This window comes from Salvelinus alpinus, chromosome 11 (genome assembly GCF_045679555.1).
Source record: "Salvelinus alpinus chromosome 11, SLU_Salpinus.1, whole genome shotgun sequence".
Lineage (NCBI taxonomy): Eukaryota > Metazoa > Chordata > Actinopteri > Salmoniformes > Salmonidae > Salvelinus > Salvelinus alpinus.
The window spans coordinates 36,826,367-36,844,371 of record NC_092096.1 but is presented as its reverse complement, the minus strand read 5'-3'; the positions used below and the strand labels follow the sequence as shown (position 1 = coordinate 36,844,371).

Sequence of the window (18,005 nt, the reverse complement as noted above, 5' to 3'; positions counted from 1 at the left end):
GGACCAGCCAGAGCCGTCCAGCCAGGACCAGCCAGAGCCGTCCAGCCAGGAACAGCCATAGCCGTCCAGCCAGGACCAGCCAGAGCCGTCCAGCCAGGACCAGCCAGAGCCGTCCAGCCAGGACCAGCCAGAGCCGTCCAGCCAGGACCCGCCAGAGCCGGCCAGCCAGGACCCGCCAGAGCCGGCCAGCCAGGACCCGCCAGAGCCGGCCAGCCAGGATCCGCCAGAGCCAGCCAGCCAGGATCCGCCCCTCAGTCCGGTGCTGCCCCTCAGTCCGGTGCTGCCCCTCAGTCCGATGCTGCCCCTCAGTCCGATGCTGCCCCTCAGTCCGGAGCTGCCCCTCAGTCCGGAGCTGCCCCTCAGTCCGGAGCTGCTCCTTAATCCAATGGGGTTTATATGGAGGGTGGTCATTGGGAGGAGGCCAAGGAAGCGGGGTTTGACTATGGTGGGGTGGGGACCACGACCAGCGCCAGAGCCGCCACCGTGGACAGACGCCCACCCAGACCCTCCCCTAGACTTTATGCTGGTGCGCCCGGAGTTTTCACCTTAAGGGGGGGGTTATGTCACGTTCCTGACCTGTTTTTCCTTTTTCTTGTATTTATTTAGTTGGTCAGGGCGTGAGTTTGGGTGGGCTGTCTATGTGTGATTTTCTATGTTAGGGTTTTGTGTTCGGCCTGGTATGATTCTCAATCAGAGGCAGCTGTCAATCGTTGTCCCTGATTGAGAATCATACTAAGGCAGCCGGGGTTTCACGTGTGTTTTGTGGGTGTTTGTTCTTGTGTCAGTGTTTCGCCACACAGGACTGTCACGGTACTTATTTTGTATCGCATATTGTTTTTGTTAATTATTAAATCACTATGGAAACTAACCACTCTGCGTATTGGTCCGATCCTTCTCGCCTCTCCTCATCCGAGGAGGAGGAATTAGACAGCCGTTACACCTTGTAAAGATTTTAAAATGTATGTACTGTGTGTATATATGATTTTTTTTAAACTGGCAAATAAAATGATTTTAATCGAGAAGGCTTTTTAGTGCAATCTCCATTTAAAGTGCTTTTTGTCCAGGACTAGGTTTAATCAGTGTATGTGAAACCGACCCTTAGTGTTTACTATCACTTACTATCAAAAAGTTGAGTATGTATCAGAATAGATGAATAGACATGCATTAACAGAAATACATTGACTAAAGGTAATGAACCTCACTTCAGCGACTGACAAGTATTAGGCTTCATCAGGATTGAGAGCAAAAGACCCAAGAGTGTTAACCCCTCTCTAGGCTAGGGGGCTGTATTTTCACGTCCAGATGATGTGTGCCCAAAGTAAACTGCCTACTACTCAGGCGCAGAAGCTAGGATATGCATATTATTAGTAGATTTGCACAGTAAACACTCTAAATTGCAGTCATGCACAGCAAATAAATATTGGTATGGCCTTTTAAAATCAATTTAAAGTTTTTGCCTAATTCAGTTTTTTCCCAAATTCCATTTTCTTAGTTTTGTTTTTCCAGGTTTTGGGTTCCCCCCATTTTTAACTGGTTTACCACATTTTTCCACACATGAAGTGATGGGACGTGAAGAAAGGTTAATCACACTCAGGCTTTCTGACTGTTCTTACCGCTCCGTCACTTCTTCCACGTCCGCGGTGCTGCTGACCCCTGTTGGGCCATTGAAGGTATCCTCTTCCCCCTTGCTTGCGTCCTAAAAAAGATACACTCCCATGTAAATTGAATCTACATCAAAAGAAGATGCACTCGAGTGTGGAGGTAAGGTAACCTGTTTTGGGACGGCCTCGCCACAGATAAACCTCATTCTGTTCATAGTCATTGTATGTATGGACCCACAAAAAGAGGTGGGTAAAAGTGAAGGGTAAATTGTTTAACCGTTGTTGTTTTAAATGCACAGAGTATGTATGATTTTTGTTTGCTCGAGCCCCTGCAAAAGAATGGGGGGCAGGCATTGATTGTTTTTCTTTTGCAAGGTGAATTGTTCACCTTTGTAAGTCTTTGAGTAGACAAAATAAAACCTTTGAATCATCTGTTCCACCAACAAGCTCTCTTCACGGAGATGACAACCAGCAGTGAAGCTGGGTTGGTCCCCAAGAGGGACTTAAGAACACAGTGCGATTCCAGTGAAAGGAGATGGATGGGTCGATGACGAGGGACACTTTTGGAAAGACTGTTTTGAAGAAAAAAAGTGAGTGTTGTGATGTGCAATTCTTTGAAGCATAAATATGATGTGACTTTTTATACGGAAGCTAAAGGTGATGCTGTCATGAATCTAGTTAAAGCAGGTGAGAAATTGTCTGATTTTCATGTGGCATGCCTGTTTAGAAAGAACTTCCGGGTGGTGACTGTGCACATGTACACCCACCACTTGTTAGATGTTTTGGATATTCATTTTTGGTCCAGAAACTATGAGGTAATGTCCTCAGCCCATTATATTAAGGACTCACTGGGGTACTGGAATGGGAGGAGGCCATTCCAGAGTGGTTTGGAGGGTTTTGTACACCCCCAGCACTCTTCTTACTGGGGCAGACAGAGGGACTCTATTTTTATGACCGACAGCTCCCCTTTTGCAAGCGATGCATGGCCTACGGGCAAATTTTCACTTCATGTAGCACACGGAGATGCCGTTTCTGCCTCTCCGAGGCTCACGAGGCCAAGGACTGTACGAAGCCAAGGAAACATGGTGGGGCGGGCCGGCGGGAAGAAATATTGAAAAGAAAGGAGGCAAACACATGCTAACAAGAACTGATCATATGTAACAAACCTCTTCCTGTGAATGACTGGACCAAAGCGCAGCGTGAGACGTGTTCATGATATTTTATTAAAATCAGAACACTAGAACCAAAAATTACAAAGAGGAAAACGAACAGTTCTGTAAGTGTAAGAAATTGTATAAGATACTGGTAACTTGTTTTAACCACTTCTCAACATAAGCTATTCTTGGCACAACATGCACCCATCCCCACTACTTTGTCAGACCCACACACACATCCCCTCCCCCATGAATAGGGCCTGTGAAAACAAACGCACATGCAGGATGCCTTTGGATGTGACTGGGACAAAGAACTGTGTGAAAAGCCAATGGAATGTCGACATCAGGCCGAACAGGACTACCCACGACCCAGATCGACCAATCGGAAGGCCAGACGACAAGATCAACCTACTTTGCTTGTTGCCTATATAATCTGTATGTACTGCTTAGAGGGGCCCTCTTCTCCGACGATTCCATAAGAATTAGACAGAAAGGGGCCGTGCACGTTTTTGCCTGATATCTTTACACTTAAATAAAACGGCCTTATTATACAAATATCCACCTCGTCCTATGTCTCCACTTGGTCTCCTGTCTCCAGTAAACGTTTTATCAACAGAACTTGGTAAGCAGAGGATGGCTAACAGCCTTACAATTCGGTCCATAGAGAGTTGATGAGACAGGAGGCGAGTGGGAGAAAGATTCAAGAAGGAGAGGTGACCCGCTCGAGGGAGACGTCGGCGATTCAACTCACCCAGGAAACTGATCAAAGAGCTCGAAAATATTAAGGTAAGCAGAGCCGGTTTAATCAAAATCTGCATATTGTATTATAGCCAATATCTAAATTATGATCAGGAGTACTGAAGTGGGTATGAATTGTTGTTAAATTTATGTGAAATTGTTTAGAATCTAAGGCATGATGTAAGGATATCTGCGTTAAAAATCCCATTCCAAGTAGTCTGATAACAGTGAGGAATTAACTGAATGTATTCCAAGTAGTCTGATAACAGTGAGGAATTAAATGAATTTTGTCTGAAATGTATTCCAAGTAGTCTGATATACCAGTGAGGAATTGAATAGCGAACCTGAGCCTACTGGAGTTGGCATTCCAGTAGACAGAAGGCTATGCGTGTTCTGAATGTATTCCAAGTAGTCTGATAACAGTGAGGAATTAAATGAATTTTGTCTGAAATGTATTCCAAGTAGTCTGATATACCAGTGAGGAATTGATGAAATTAAATGATGCAATATGAAATAAGTTGCATGAGCAGAACCGAGACTAGTCGATAACATCAAATTAATGTGAGTGATTGAACGTTCCACGAGACCGATTGCTACTAATTAGCCACATGCTGAGTTGAGGCTGTGTTGAAGTGACCGCCGAGTCTACTGTGAAGCAGTTATTTTCTGTTGAGAAGTTGACTTGATTTTTCTCTCCCGTCCTGTTGGGATTGATTTAAGAATTAGAATTCAGTTGATAATTATTCTAGAAGCGCTAGGATACAACATATATTGTCCCAGAAGGACACGTTTGAAATACTTGGGGAAAGTATTTAATTAATTCAGTTAGTTTTTGAGTTTTCAGTTTTTTAATTAGTTTTTGAGAAAAATGAGTCCTAGAAGTAATTAAATATTTATTCTAGAAACGCTTGAATATACTAATATAATGTCCCGAAAGGACATTTTTTAAATGTTTTGGCAAAGTATTTAAATAATCGAAAAAGTGAAAACGAATAATAACTTTTTGAAAATAGTTCCCAAAATTATTATTATATTTAAAATAGAAGCGCTAGATAATACTAGTAGAGTGTTCCAAAAGGATATTGCCGAAATACTTTGGGAAAGTATTTAATTAATTCGCCAAACATAAAGCAATAAAATTCTTTGTACACAAGGGGGAGACAGACACCAGAGATAAGACTGTGTCAGCACCAGAGATACATTGCTAGTTTTGGCCAGTGATGGGCTAAGTGCACCAAAATAGCATAGAGCCAGACATAGCTTAACGACAAAATGGCCACGACCACCGTCCTCAAACACAAATTCAATGAATACTTAGATCAGAGAATGAAAGATAGATCAGGGGGAAAGATGCAGTATAAGGAAGTTAAGATGGTCTGGGAAGGTGTGAGGCTAAAATGGACACAAGCAGGATACCTCAGTGGGGTGGCCCCATCAAAAGGGCAACTCCTCACTATGGAGAAGGAATTAGAGGAAGTAGTGAAGGAAGGGATAGAACGTGAAGTTGAAAGGAATAAGAACCACTTATTCAAAAAGGAAGGAACAAAGCATAGGGAAAGAGCAGAGGCTGAGCTGAAAATAGGAATTTGGGCAATTGAAGAAATTAGAAGAGCACTCCCTTACAGGAAACCTGATATGATGGGGGTGGCCACTGAAGCCCCAACTGACACCAAAGAGGGCAGGCCCAACAATAATGATGCCCCACCTACCACCATAGCAACCCCATCGGCCCCCACCCAACTATACCCGGAACTGCCACAGGGAGAGAAAATAACACCACCTCCCTATTTTCAAAATCCATTTACACACCTCCCTCAAAACCCTTTTTTGACCCCTGCTGTGGTACAGGCACCAGTGTTTGTGGTGCATGAAGGACACCTAAAAGGAGCGAGACCTTAGGGAGTCACTGGCACGGGCCAGATCTATGATAGAAGATGTTGAACGTGGAGAGGGCTCGTACCATCAAAGGCTTTTGCACTCTTGAAAACAGATCTCTAAGTGGCAGCAGCCTTAACAGCACCTGACTAAAAAAAAACAAGTTCCTTCTGGATGTTTCTGAAAAAGAAGGATTTACATCATCCATCCTTTTCCAGAACCTAGAGGGGGAGAGTAGAGTGTTGATGTATCACTCCTCCAAACTGGACCACATTGAAGAAGGACAAACCACATGCTCCAGGTATGTGGCTGCAGTGGCAAAAGCTATTGGAAAAACAGCCCACATGATAATGTGCCATACATTGGAAATCCACACCCACCATGGGGTTGCAGCATATCTGATGAGCAAAGAATTCCCGTTCAGCGCTGAAAGAAAAACGAAAATCCAGAATAAATGCACACAATCACACATCACATTTGTCAACACTGACAAAAACATGGCAGACGCACTCAATGCTGAAGAAGGTCTGCCCCACTCCTGTGCAGAAAGAGCTGCACAAGAACTGAAACTGAGACCTGACCTGGGGAACGAACCACTCACCAACCCGGACCTATGGTTATACACAGATGGATGCTGCTATAGAGGAGAGGAAGGGAACATAGCAGCATACGCAATGGTGCAGCAGCTCCCGGATAGATCACATGTGACTTTGGAATCTGCCATCATCACACACCTGCATCAGCCCAGTTAACTGTATTCATAGGGTTGACACAAGCTCTGGAAAGAGCTGAAGGAAAGACTGTAAACATCTACACCGACTCAGCGTATGCTCATGGAGCAGTCCATACTGTTGGACCACAATGGGTTAGCAGGACATCAGCATAGATTACACAGATATGGGGCAAGACAATGTGACAAATGGAAAAAGGTACCTGTTAGTTATGGTAGACAGGTTCTCTAAATAGGTACCTGTTAGTTATGGTAGACAGGTTCTCTAAATGGGTTGAGGCAATACCAACAGCAAGGGAGGATGCAAAATCGATCATTAAGTGGCTCCAAACCGAACTCATACCAAGGTATGGAGTTCCAAGGCAAATCAGATCCGACAAACGGGTCCCATTTCAGTAACCAACACCTGAGACAGGTGGAGGAAAGATTGGGTATTGTACACAAGTTTGGGTTAGTGTACAGGCCACAATCTCAAAAGTCTCGTGGAACGCGCCAATCAAATGTATGTGCAGGTTTGAAGTTGATTTGGGTTGAAGCCCTGCCCCTGGCGTTGCTGGCCATGAGAGCCTCTCCAGGTGCAGGCACCCATCTCTCTCCTCATGAGATAATGGTTGGAAGAATTATGCTCGGTCCACCAAGGGAGGGAGGTCATATGCCCGCCCTTGATGTATAACAAATTGTAATGTCTGATAATTGACGGAACTTTCTGCAGCTCTCTCCACATAGATTCACAAGGTCCAAATGGGGAAGCTGACAGGAGATCCGCTATCACTGAAGGTAAAAAATTGGTGACTGGGTGGGGTTAAAGTCCACAAGAGAAAGTGGCTAGAACCCAGGTGGACTGGACAGTACGAAGTGAGGGAGGTTACTTCACACTCAGTCCAGGTCAAAGGTAAATCAGGCGCACCTTGGCACCACCTCACACATTGCACTCCAGCCCCAATCCCTTCTAGAACACTGACAGAAGTCAGAGCTGATTTAAACAGCTTGAATCCGATTCCAAATGAAGACATTCCTGACTCATGGGATGCGGCATCAAACTCCGCCTCCCCTGAAAAAGGAACCTCGCCCAGTTAGAGGGACATTTCTCCCTCACTGGGCAAGACTAGGGATATCTGGCCCCTTATTTGTGATATTCCTCCACACACTCATAACTCTTAGAATAGTTTGGGGGTGGAGAGCTATACAGAGAATGGACAGAAGAGGGCAGTATTGCAGCACTCAACGGTCTCCCAGCAAACGGGGAGCCTGTTTGAGTGCTGGTGACAGAGAAAAAACTTAAAACCAATTCGGAGTAGAGAGAATACGTTTAATAACTTATTCAGGTTAAATTTACAGACTAATGATATTATTGTTATGGATTGGCTGACATGCGATATAAATTTAGCGAAGTATATGGTAAGTTTACACTTTGGAATGGAGAAAGTTGAGAAGTCGATTTTACTTATACGATAGTTTTGCTGCCAAACTTAGTTAGGGTAACTAGATGTTTTGCCTAGAGGCATGAATAAGACAGTCATTTTTGGTATTATATTGGCTAGTTGCTGCGTTCTGAACACAGGTTGAGCGCTAGTAAACGCATATCTTTATTTGAACTATACTAATCTATTTGATAAAAGTACTAAACCTGTATATTTAACATTTGATAATGATTGGCAAATCCATATATTTAACCACAACTTTGAATTTAGCATTGAGTATTATAGGAGGAACGGGATAAAATGTGTACTTTCCCCACCGGGTGTGGCCGTATTAAATTATGCTAGAGAAAATTGGTTGTGTCATTTAGAGGGAAAATGTGTACATTATAGCTTTGAGATACTTTTCAAAAGTTGCTGAAAGTTATTGGTTTTTGTTTAGGTAACACCAGAGAATTCGAACAATAAGTAAACGTATTCTAAACGTGATCTGTTTTCATTATGGGGAACAATGAACGACTCGCAACCTGGTATGGCTGGCAGGGAGTTTTTAAAGGGACAGTACACGTTTATCACAGTTGTGTTACATGAAACATCGGGGAAATTTAGAACGAATGATTTAAGGGTATTATCATAATTATTAGGTTTTGTTTTTGTGGTAAACGTTTGGGTTAAGGGGTTTTCCGTGTTCCCAGAGACAAGATATCTTAAAAGAATACACTCATATTGGAATAGGAGTTTTACTTTCTGAGTTTTATTTAGGCAAGGGACTTTGAGAAGATAAAGGGTTCTTTTGGTATGCCTAGATATGGTATGGAACATGAATGTAGGTGTAACCTTTTTGACCTATTTTCATTGCATTTTCCGGTGACTTGATCACTCACGGGAGAATGTAGTGGGAATAATGAATTTGTGTCATTTGGGATACTAGTTTATAACTCTTGACCATAAGGTTAGCATTTGTTTTGGCCATTAGAAGATAGAGATAGGTTTATTAAGGTTATGTAAGGACTTTAGAGATTGACACTATAAGACATGTTGTTATTTTAAATCCATTTGGGATAGATAAAGTCAAAACAGTGAGACACTTAGTTAATATTGCAAAAGAACACATAGTTGTTATTGACTATTATTAGAAAAAGGCAGACAGATGGGTCTATCCCGCACTGTTGAGACCTTGAAGGTTTGAGAGTAGAGTGGGGAGGGTGGACCAGGAAATGAGCAAGGTAGGCTGTGAAATAAGAAAGGAGAGAAAGGGTTTAACATATATAAGCAGCACAGATACATTTTAAAGTAGATAAGTCACTTGACAGAGAATTGGAAAAGAATAGATATGAATGTACGCCCAAGGGAGAATTGGATATGCAGCGAATGAATGGGACGTTTCTATATTATAATGTACTAAGTCATTATTTAGAGTAGGTAAGGTTGATACCTGGCCAGAGCCAGGTATCAAACGGGGGAGGGGTACATTGTGGTCTAGGATAGGATGGGGCCTATTGGAAAATAAACTAATGTAAAATTCAAAATTATAGCTAACAAATAGGTATAGAAGTTAAATATATAATCAGATAAAACAAATGAGAAACTGGTGGTTAACCAAATCTGTATGTCCAGGATTTTATGCGTTGCAGGTGAATTAAAGGAGAAGGTGATTCACTCGACCTGGGGGCATATCGCACTTGGAGGGTGAGACAAACTGACACTGCCGAATGATCACAGAGTTAAGGAGAAGAACTGTTGCTAATAAAGCTCGGGGGTCAACTCCTTAATGAAAAATCCCTGACCCCGTCCTTTCATCACTGTGAACGTTCATAGAAGTGAAAGTGTTGCTTGAGCTCTGGCTGATGATGTGTTCTCTGGGAGAGGATGTGGTTTTACAGGACTGCTTGTAGTCCTGAGCTGTCTGATTAGGATACGATGGGGATGTTACCATCACAGTGTTGCCAGAACCACCACCAGTTCCAACGGACCAGGGTTCAGCCGGCCTCCTCCACCACTTCAAGACCAAGTCCCACGCCATCACCTAAGCTCTCCAATCTGGTACAGGTAATAAATATAAAAGACATCTAAGATAGTGAACAATTGGGGACTGAAACTGGTTATGAGGAAAGGGAGAATATGTGGTTGGCCTACAGAATACTTAATAGAAAGGACTGTGTCGTATGTGGACATGCCAGACCTATTCTGGCTGCTCACCCATTTGCCCTAAGTAATGTGGAAGGTTGGATGTGTATATTGGAAAGTTTAAGCCAAATTCAACCTTGTGTAAAACTCTTGAGTTTTGTGTTCCCAGAAGTACCTCCCCAGAAGGTACCGTGGGGAGTTAAGGCATATGGAGGATATTACAGCTGTATCACTGGTACAGGTAGGGGTATAGACTATGGGAGGCTCCCTACTACTACCTGCATCACTAATGCCAGTATTAACTAGAGGTGTTGCTGATGTATGGTGGATGTGTGGACCTGCCAGGCGGTTGACCCCATTTTTGAAAGGAAATTGTCGTTGCACATGTGCTTTGGGCAGTCTGATACCACCATTGCCTATTATTGAGGTTATAGCTAACCAACTTCTGGGAGCTGCACATGACACAGAGACTCGGTACCAACCCAGGAGACGGCAGAACCGTGACGCTCCTTGGTCCGAGGGTACAGATAACATGCACACCAACCTGTTGGGGTCCCAATAGGGGTCCCCCACGAATACCAGACATCAAACAGGAATGATGGCCTGTGGCATCTATTGCCCAGTTTGGCCCAGCTATTGTTGATGCTAAGCAGAATGCTTGGATCAATTATATCTACTTTAATCAACAATGATTTGTTAAACTACACCCACACAGTACTTACGGGGATGGCTGAACGATTGGAGGCTACCTCTCAAACCAGTAGACAAAATAGACTAGAACTGGACATGATTCTGGCCAACCAGGGAGGTGTATGTAAAATGATTGGAGAACAGTGTTGCACGTTTGTCCCTAAACAATACTAGTCCGGATGGGAGCATTTCAAAAGCTCTGAGTGGGTTGGCAAGGTTATCAGTGGAGATGAAGGGTCTTGCAGGTGTGGAGGAGAGTGGACTGTTCCCCTGGCTGGGTGGTTGGTTTGGTAAGTATACTACAATGATGGTTACTGGATTTCTGACTCTAGTTGTTGTTCTTCTTATGCTCATGTGCTGTGCTGCCTGTATCATACCTTGTTTGAAGAAGTTTGTTACAGATGTGGCAAGGAGGCTGATACGGAATCAAGTTTTCGCAGGAGAGTGGGCTTGACAGAGGAGGACCCTTGGTTTGCTGTAGTTGATGTTGTCAAATGAATAAAAAGTGATGTTTGTCCTCCCTGTTGTGAAGGTTTGAAGTTCCCGGGTGGCGACGAGCCCACCTGGTACAGGTTGTATAGAGGGATGGACCTGAGGGTTTAACATATTCTCGTTTTTTGGGTTACTAATGTGTGGTTGGCCACTCCAGGTGTAGTTATTGGAGTGGACTCCTTTTTGGTCCTTGCTCATTTACGACTCAACTTACATTGATGCTATTGGTGTCCCTAGGGGGTGCCAGATGAATATAAACTGGTGGACTAAGTGACAGCTGGGTTTGAATCTTCTGTCTGTTGGTGGTGTACGGTTAATAAAAATGTGGGCAGAATTAACTACATTCATTTTAATATCCAGAAACTGGGAAATTGGACTCAACAAGGCTTTGAGGCGGTCCATGGACAATTGGCAGCTACATCCCTGATGGCATTTCAAAATAGAATCGCGGTGGATATGTTATTGGCAGAACGGGGGGGGGTCTGTACCATGTTTGGTGAACAGTGTTGTACTTTCATTCCCAATAACACAGCTACAGATGGGAGTCTGACTGTAGCATTGAATGGACTTCGTACCCTTAATGGTAAGATGAAACAGCATTCTGGAGTGGACACTTCTATGTGGGACTCATGGATGGATGCTTTTGGTAAATATAAGACGTTGGTTTCCTCTATCCTAGTATCTATTTCCGTTTTTGCAGGCATTCTTGTACTTTGTGGATGCTGTTGCATTCCATGTGCGCGGACGCTTGCTAGCCGTGTTATCACTGCCGCAATAGACCCTAATCAGGAAAGGGCCCAAATGTTCCCATTGCTTGATGATGGGGAAGCTGGACCTGTCTATCTATTTGAGGACTAAGAAACCTTTATGTCACGTCTCTTGTGAGACGTGAAGAGGGGGAATTACAAAATTTGTCCTCGGCCAAATTTTATCCCATAGCTTTGTCTTTTTTTACTTTTATGTCACGTCTCTTGTGAGACGTGAAGAGGGGGATTTGTAAGAAATTGTATAAGATACTGGTAACTTGTTTTAACCACTTCTCAACATAAGCTATTCTTGGCACAACATGCACCCATCCCCACTACTTTGTCAGACCCACACACACATCCCCTCCCCCATGAATAGGGCCTGTGAAAACAAACGCACATGCAGGATGCCTTTGGATGTGACTGGGACAAAGAACTGTGTGAAAAGCCAATGGAATGTCGACATCAGGCCGAACAGGACTACCCACGACCCAGATCGACCAATCGGAAGGCCAGACGACAAGATCAACCTACTTTGCTTGTTGCCAATATAATCTGTATGTACTGCTTAGAGGGGCCCTCTTCTCCGACGATTCCATAAGAATTAGACAGAAAGGGGCCGTGCACGTTTTTGCCTGATATCTTTACACTTAAATAAAACGGCCTTATTATACAAATATCCACCTCGTCCTATGTCTCCACTTGGTCTCCTGTCTCCAGTAAACGTTTTATCAACATAAGGAAACTAACAATACAGAAAACAACTACCCACAAAACACAGGTGGGAAAAGGCTACCTAAGTATGGTTCTCAATCAGAGACAACGATAGACAGCTGCCTCTGATTGAGAACCACATCCGGCCAAACACACAGAAATAGAAAACATATAACACAAAACATAGAATGCCCACCCCAACTCACGCCCTGACCAAACCAAAATAGAGACATAAAAAGGATATCTAAGGTCAGGGCGTGACATCATACTAACAAAAGTAAAGAAATAAGGAAAATGAAAAACTCAGACCACGCCTAAGTTCCTCCAACGGTCACTTCACCAAGTTTCAAAAAGACAAGAATCAAGAACACGAGTAAATCTGAACAAAATACAAAATTAAACTTAAATCAAAAGGAAAGGCGCCCCCCGACCATCGATCGCTTGATCTTAGCCAAAAGGCAGAGAAGCGACAACCCACAAATTCACCTCTGTCCCCACCAGGCAACCGGGGGTCTTGGGAGACCTCTGCAGTTTGGCAAAGTGGGCTCCTCATGTCACCATGCACCCCCAACTTTTACCTGGTGACAGGCAAGTCGTTTTTCTTAAAAGTTGCCGGCATCAAGTCACTAGCTTTTTATGTCCAGTGCGACTATTTGTTCAAAGCCCAGAAAATACGTAGACTACAAGATACTATCCAAGGTCATTGCAATATGCACGCAGCCCATCTTTTCATCGTCCAAGCCTGGAAAATATGCCAGCCATCAGGCTTGAACTCAAATACGGCAGTCAACGTGCTTGAAGTCAATTGCCTGTCTATTTTGTTCTAAGCCTGGAAAAATATGCTAGTCATCGGGCTTGAATTCAATTGCCAGAGGGACTATTTTATTCAAAGAGCCTAAGTTCCACAGCAGGCACCGTCTTTGTTTATTTCTCTTGAAACAAGATATCGGGCTCTGCCAGAAGCAAAGCCCCTCCAAAAATAAGTTGAACTTATAAGTGTTCCTCTTCACAGAAGTTTTTAGTAAAAGGCAAAAGGCTTACGCGTAATGAAGAGAAACCAGAGTCGCACTCCGTGCATTTTGTCACATCTGGTCCCCGTACCCACTGAAACTCACCAAGTTTTCAGGGACTGTGGGGAAAACACCACAGACAGACACACTCACACACACCATCCAGCCGAAGTTGTATATGTTTTGTTTGGTAAAAAAAAATGAAAGGAGGCAAAATACAGGACTGCACAAACAGTGCATCGCCCTTCATTCATTTTTTCTACATTCCACAAAAAACGAACAACAATTTACAGACACCTACAAACAATCACTACATCTCTTCTGCCCAGACTCGCGTGCTCCCATCCCTAGTGCTTGCATTATTGTTTGCCACTTGGTCTTTAATTGTACCAATTTGTTTTTCTCAGTCGCCCATACTACTTCAACATTTCAATTACAAAACATGACATTTTTCCATTGTGTCAACGATAGCGGATTGATTGACTTCTACGTTTTTAGTATAGGTTTTTTCAAAATGAGTGATGAGAAAATAATAATCTTTACGGTTGGAAGCAGTCCTGTCATGTTGGTGTCTGTCCATAAACCAAATAACTGGGCTTCTGTCTTGTCACAGTTCTCTACCTGTTGGTCCTGTCCACGGATAAAAGGTCAGTGCATAAAATGTTGACGTCATCCATGTAAAAAAACGCATTTGGTGGTCATCCCCATGCTCCCCGGTATTCCCACCCCACAGATCCATTGGTCCCTTCTCAAGATCTGTGCCAGTGGTTCCATGCAAGCCACAAATGATTGTGGACAAATGATTGTGGACTACAGGAAAAAGAGGACCGAGCATGCCCTCATTCTCATCGACAGGGCTGCAGTGGAGCAGGTTGAGAGCTTCAAGTTCCTTGGTGTCCACATCACCAACAAAGTAACATGGTCCAAGCACACCAAGAAAGTCGTGAAGAGGGCACGGCCATCCAGGACCTCTATACCAGGCGGTGTCAGAAGAAGGCCCTAAAATTGTCAAAGACTACAGCCACCCTAGTCATAGACTGTTCTCTCTGCTACCACACGGGAAGTGGTACCGGAGCGCCAAGTCTAGGTCCAAGAGGCTTCTAAACAGCTTCTACCCCCAAGCCATAAGACTCCTGAACATCTAATCAAATGGCTACCCAGACTACTGTATGTGCATTGCCCCCCCTCTTTTACACCACTGCTACTCTCTGTTGTTATCATCTATGCATAGTCACTTTAAAACCTCTACCGCTTCTCTCTCCAGGATCCGGGATCCTCCTCATCAAAAAAGCTGACTAGCATAGCCTAGCCTAACGCGACAGGGATATCATATAATATAATTTTCATGAAATCACAAGTCCAATACAGCAAATGAAACATAAACATCTTGTGAATCCAGCCATCATTTCCGATTTTTAAAATGTTTTACAGCGAAAACACAATATGTATTTCTATTAGCTAACCACAATAGCAAAAGACACAATTTATCTACCGCATAGGTAGCTATCACAAAACCGACCAAATTGAGATATAATTAGTCACTAACCAAGAAACAACTTCATCAGATGACAGTCTTATAACATGTTATACAATAAATCTATGTTTTGTTCGAAAATGTGCATATTTGAGGTATAAATCATAGTTTTACATTGCAGCTACCATTAAAAATATCACCAAAGCAGCCAGAATAATTACAGAGAGCAACGTGAAATACCTAAATACTCATCATAAAACATTTATGAAAAATACATGGTGTACAGCAAATGAAAGATAAACATCTTGTGAATCCAGCCAATATTTCAGATTTTTTAAGTGTTTTACAGCGAAAACACAATATAGCATTATATTAGCTTACCACAATAGCCAAACACACAAATGCATTTATCAGCAGCAAAAGGTAGCGATCGCAAAAAACAGCAAAATATATAAAATTAATCACTAACCTTGACCAACTTCATCAGATGACAGTCCTATAACATCAGGTTATACAATACACTTAGGTTTTGTTCGAAAATGTGCATATTTTGAGCTGCAAACCGTGGTTATACATTGTGAATATGTAGCATCGATTCACCAAATTGTCCGGAGATATTTTGGACACTCACCTAATCTGACCAAAGAACTCATCATAAACTTTACTAAAAAATACATGTTGGACAGCAAATGAAAGATACACTAGTTCTTAATGCAACCGCCATGTTAGATTTAAAAAAAATAACTTTACCATAACAAACAGCTTACGTTATAGCGAGACAGCGCCCGCAAAAAGGGCGGAAAATAGGACTCAACATTTTCCACAGAAATACGAAATAACATCATAAATTGTTCTTACTTTTGCTGAGCTTCCATCAGAATCTTGTAAAAAGGAGTCCTTTGTCCAGAATAAATCGTTGTTTGGTTTTAGAATGTCCTTCTCTCCTGTCGAATTCGCTCCACAAGGCTAGCCATGTGCGCGAACATGCCCATCTTCTCTTGACGCATAGAACGGAAAACTCCAAAAGTCCCATTAAACGTTGAATAAACTGATGAAACTCGGTTGAAAAAACGTACTTTATGATGTTTTTCTAATATCTATCAAATAAAAACAGAGCCGGAGATATTAGCCATGTATACCGAACGCTTATCTTCAGACAACATGGAGGTACTTCCCGCGCCTAGGTAGAGAAAGGAAATTCTGGTCACGTCATTCCAAGAGCTCTTGTTCGACCTCAGATCAAGCTAGTCACCCCATTCCACCTTCTACTGCCTGTTGACATCTAGTGCAAGGCGTATGCAGTGCATGCAAATTCATAAATATAAGGCAATTCAATAGGCAGGCACTGGAACAGAGCATCGTTTTCAGATTTTTCACTTCCTAATAGGAAGTTTGCTGCAAAATGAGTTCTGTTTTACTCACAGATATAATTCAAACGGTTTTAGACACTAGAGAGTGTTTTATATCCAATAGTAATAATAATATGCATATTGTACAAGCAAGAATTGAGTACGAGGCAGTTTAATTTGGGAACAAATTTTTACAAAGTCGAAATGGCGCCCCCCTATTGAGAAATGGTTTAAGCTAGAAATGACTTTCCAATTAAAAAAATTCAGCAACTGTCTCGATCGGTTGTTTGAATAGAATTTTTGATATCTTTTATACGTTTTCCGTTATTCACTTTCTTGTCCTCTTTTTGTCCTCCATCCACTTTCATTGGATTTCTCAAGATACTAAAGTGCCCCATTGTGACATCATCACTTCCAACTGACATTCTTTGTAAGTGAAATCAAGCAACTTTTGACACAAATCAGCTAATTACTGTACTTTGCAACTACTTAGACAAAATATGTCAAGTTTTCTAGCTTCGTCTACTTCTCTGCTACTCAAATCTGGAGTTTGGAGAAAAACATTATATTCGCATCAAAAGTTACAGCAGTTTAAGTAACAGCACCAACATCATTTTCTGTACCATTTTCGCAACTAATGTCCATTTTGACCAAAACTGCAAAAAGTTAGACAAAAAGTTAGAGTGTATGGGATATTTATCTAATTCCCTGCTATTCATAGCTGTGTGCGGAATCAAAATATTCCATACGGAATTTACGGTACAGCTGTTTTTGAAACTGCATTACTACGTGTTTTTCAAACTTTCCCAAACAACGGTCGTTTTGACCACTTTCGGAACGTTTTTGAGGATAAAAGTAGCGCAACATAACATCTTCCCCTGCTTCTCTGCTCTTCATAGACGAAGTCGGATTTCAAATCGGGGCTACCAATCTGTAACTATAGCCGTTTTCGTAACCCATCAACTCTCTTTCAAGTGTCTGTAAATCATGTCAGCAGCAAGGCAATTCATTACTTTCCAAACAACTATCGTTTTGACCACTAAACAAACAGCTAGACAAACATAGTTTGGCTTAAAATCTTCCTCCACTTCTCTGCTTCTCAAAGCGGAAACGCTTTTTAATTTGGGTCTACCATTCTCAAGGGAGAGCGACTTAAGCAACCCTTCACCTGCTCTTCACTAACAGCTAACTGTGTCAGTACGGATATTCCAAAACGGAACCGTTGGCTAGGATACTCGATGACGCTGCAGGGCCAAAATCATGAGGAGACACTCCTTCTACACCGTTTAAGCTCTAACGAGTCACAAACCCGGATCCCGGACCCCCCCCATCAAAAAAGCTGACTTGCATAGCCTAGCCTAAAGCCACAGGGATATCATATAATAAAATGTTCATGAAATCACAAGTCCAAGACACCAAATGAAAGATACACATCTTGTTAATCCAGCCATCATTTCTGATTTTTAAATGTTTTACAGGGAAGACACAATATGTATTTCTATTAGCTAACCACCATAGCAAAAGACACAACCCACCATTTTTTTCCTGCATAGGTAGCTATCACAAATTCGACCAAATAAAGATATAAATAGTCACTAACCAAGAAACAACTTCATCAGATGACAGTCTGATAACAGATTTATTGTAAAGCATATGTTTTGTTAGAAAAATGTGCATATTTCAGGTATAAATCACAGTTCTACATTGCAGCTGCAATCTGAAATAGCGCCGAAGCAGCCAGAATAATTACAGAGACCAACGTCAAATACCTAAATACTCATCATAAAACATTTCTGAAAAATATATGGTGTACAGCAAATGAAAGACAAACATCTTGTGAATCCAGCCAATATTTCCGATTTTTTAAGTGTTTTACAGCGAAAACAC

General features: G+C 42.4%; 2 long non-coding RNA genes and 1 other non-coding gene across 3 annotated transcripts in view; 1 reads left to right on the top strand and 2 right to left on the bottom strand.

The window, feature by feature from the left end:
- The window catches only part of LOC139534105 (uncharacterized), a 982,995-nt gene extending 973,464 nt beyond the window's left edge, over positions 1 to 9,531 (top strand). Inside the window, exon 2 of the long non-coding RNA XR_011666909.1 lies at positions 6,298 to 9,531. This is a non-coding gene — a long non-coding RNA (uncharacterized lncRNA). The remainder of the gene's footprint in view (positions 1 to 6,297) is intronic.
- A 1,900-nt stretch (positions 9,532 to 11,431) lies between these two features.
- On the bottom strand, positions 11,432 to 12,105 carry LOC139534106 (uncharacterized). Its single transcript, XR_011666910.1, has 2 exons — positions 11,781 to 12,105; positions 11,432 to 11,688 (listed from the first exon to the last, which is right to left on the bottom strand). It is a non-coding gene; the product is annotated as an uncharacterized lncRNA (long non-coding RNA).
- A 1,129-nt stretch (positions 12,106 to 13,234) lies between these two features.
- LOC139534963 (U5 spliceosomal RNA) lies at positions 13,235 to 13,351 on the bottom strand. The gene has a single exon (XR_011667050.1). It is a non-coding gene; the product is annotated as a U5 spliceosomal RNA (small nuclear RNA).
- Between the last annotated feature and the right edge of the window lie 4,654 nt (positions 13,352 to 18,005).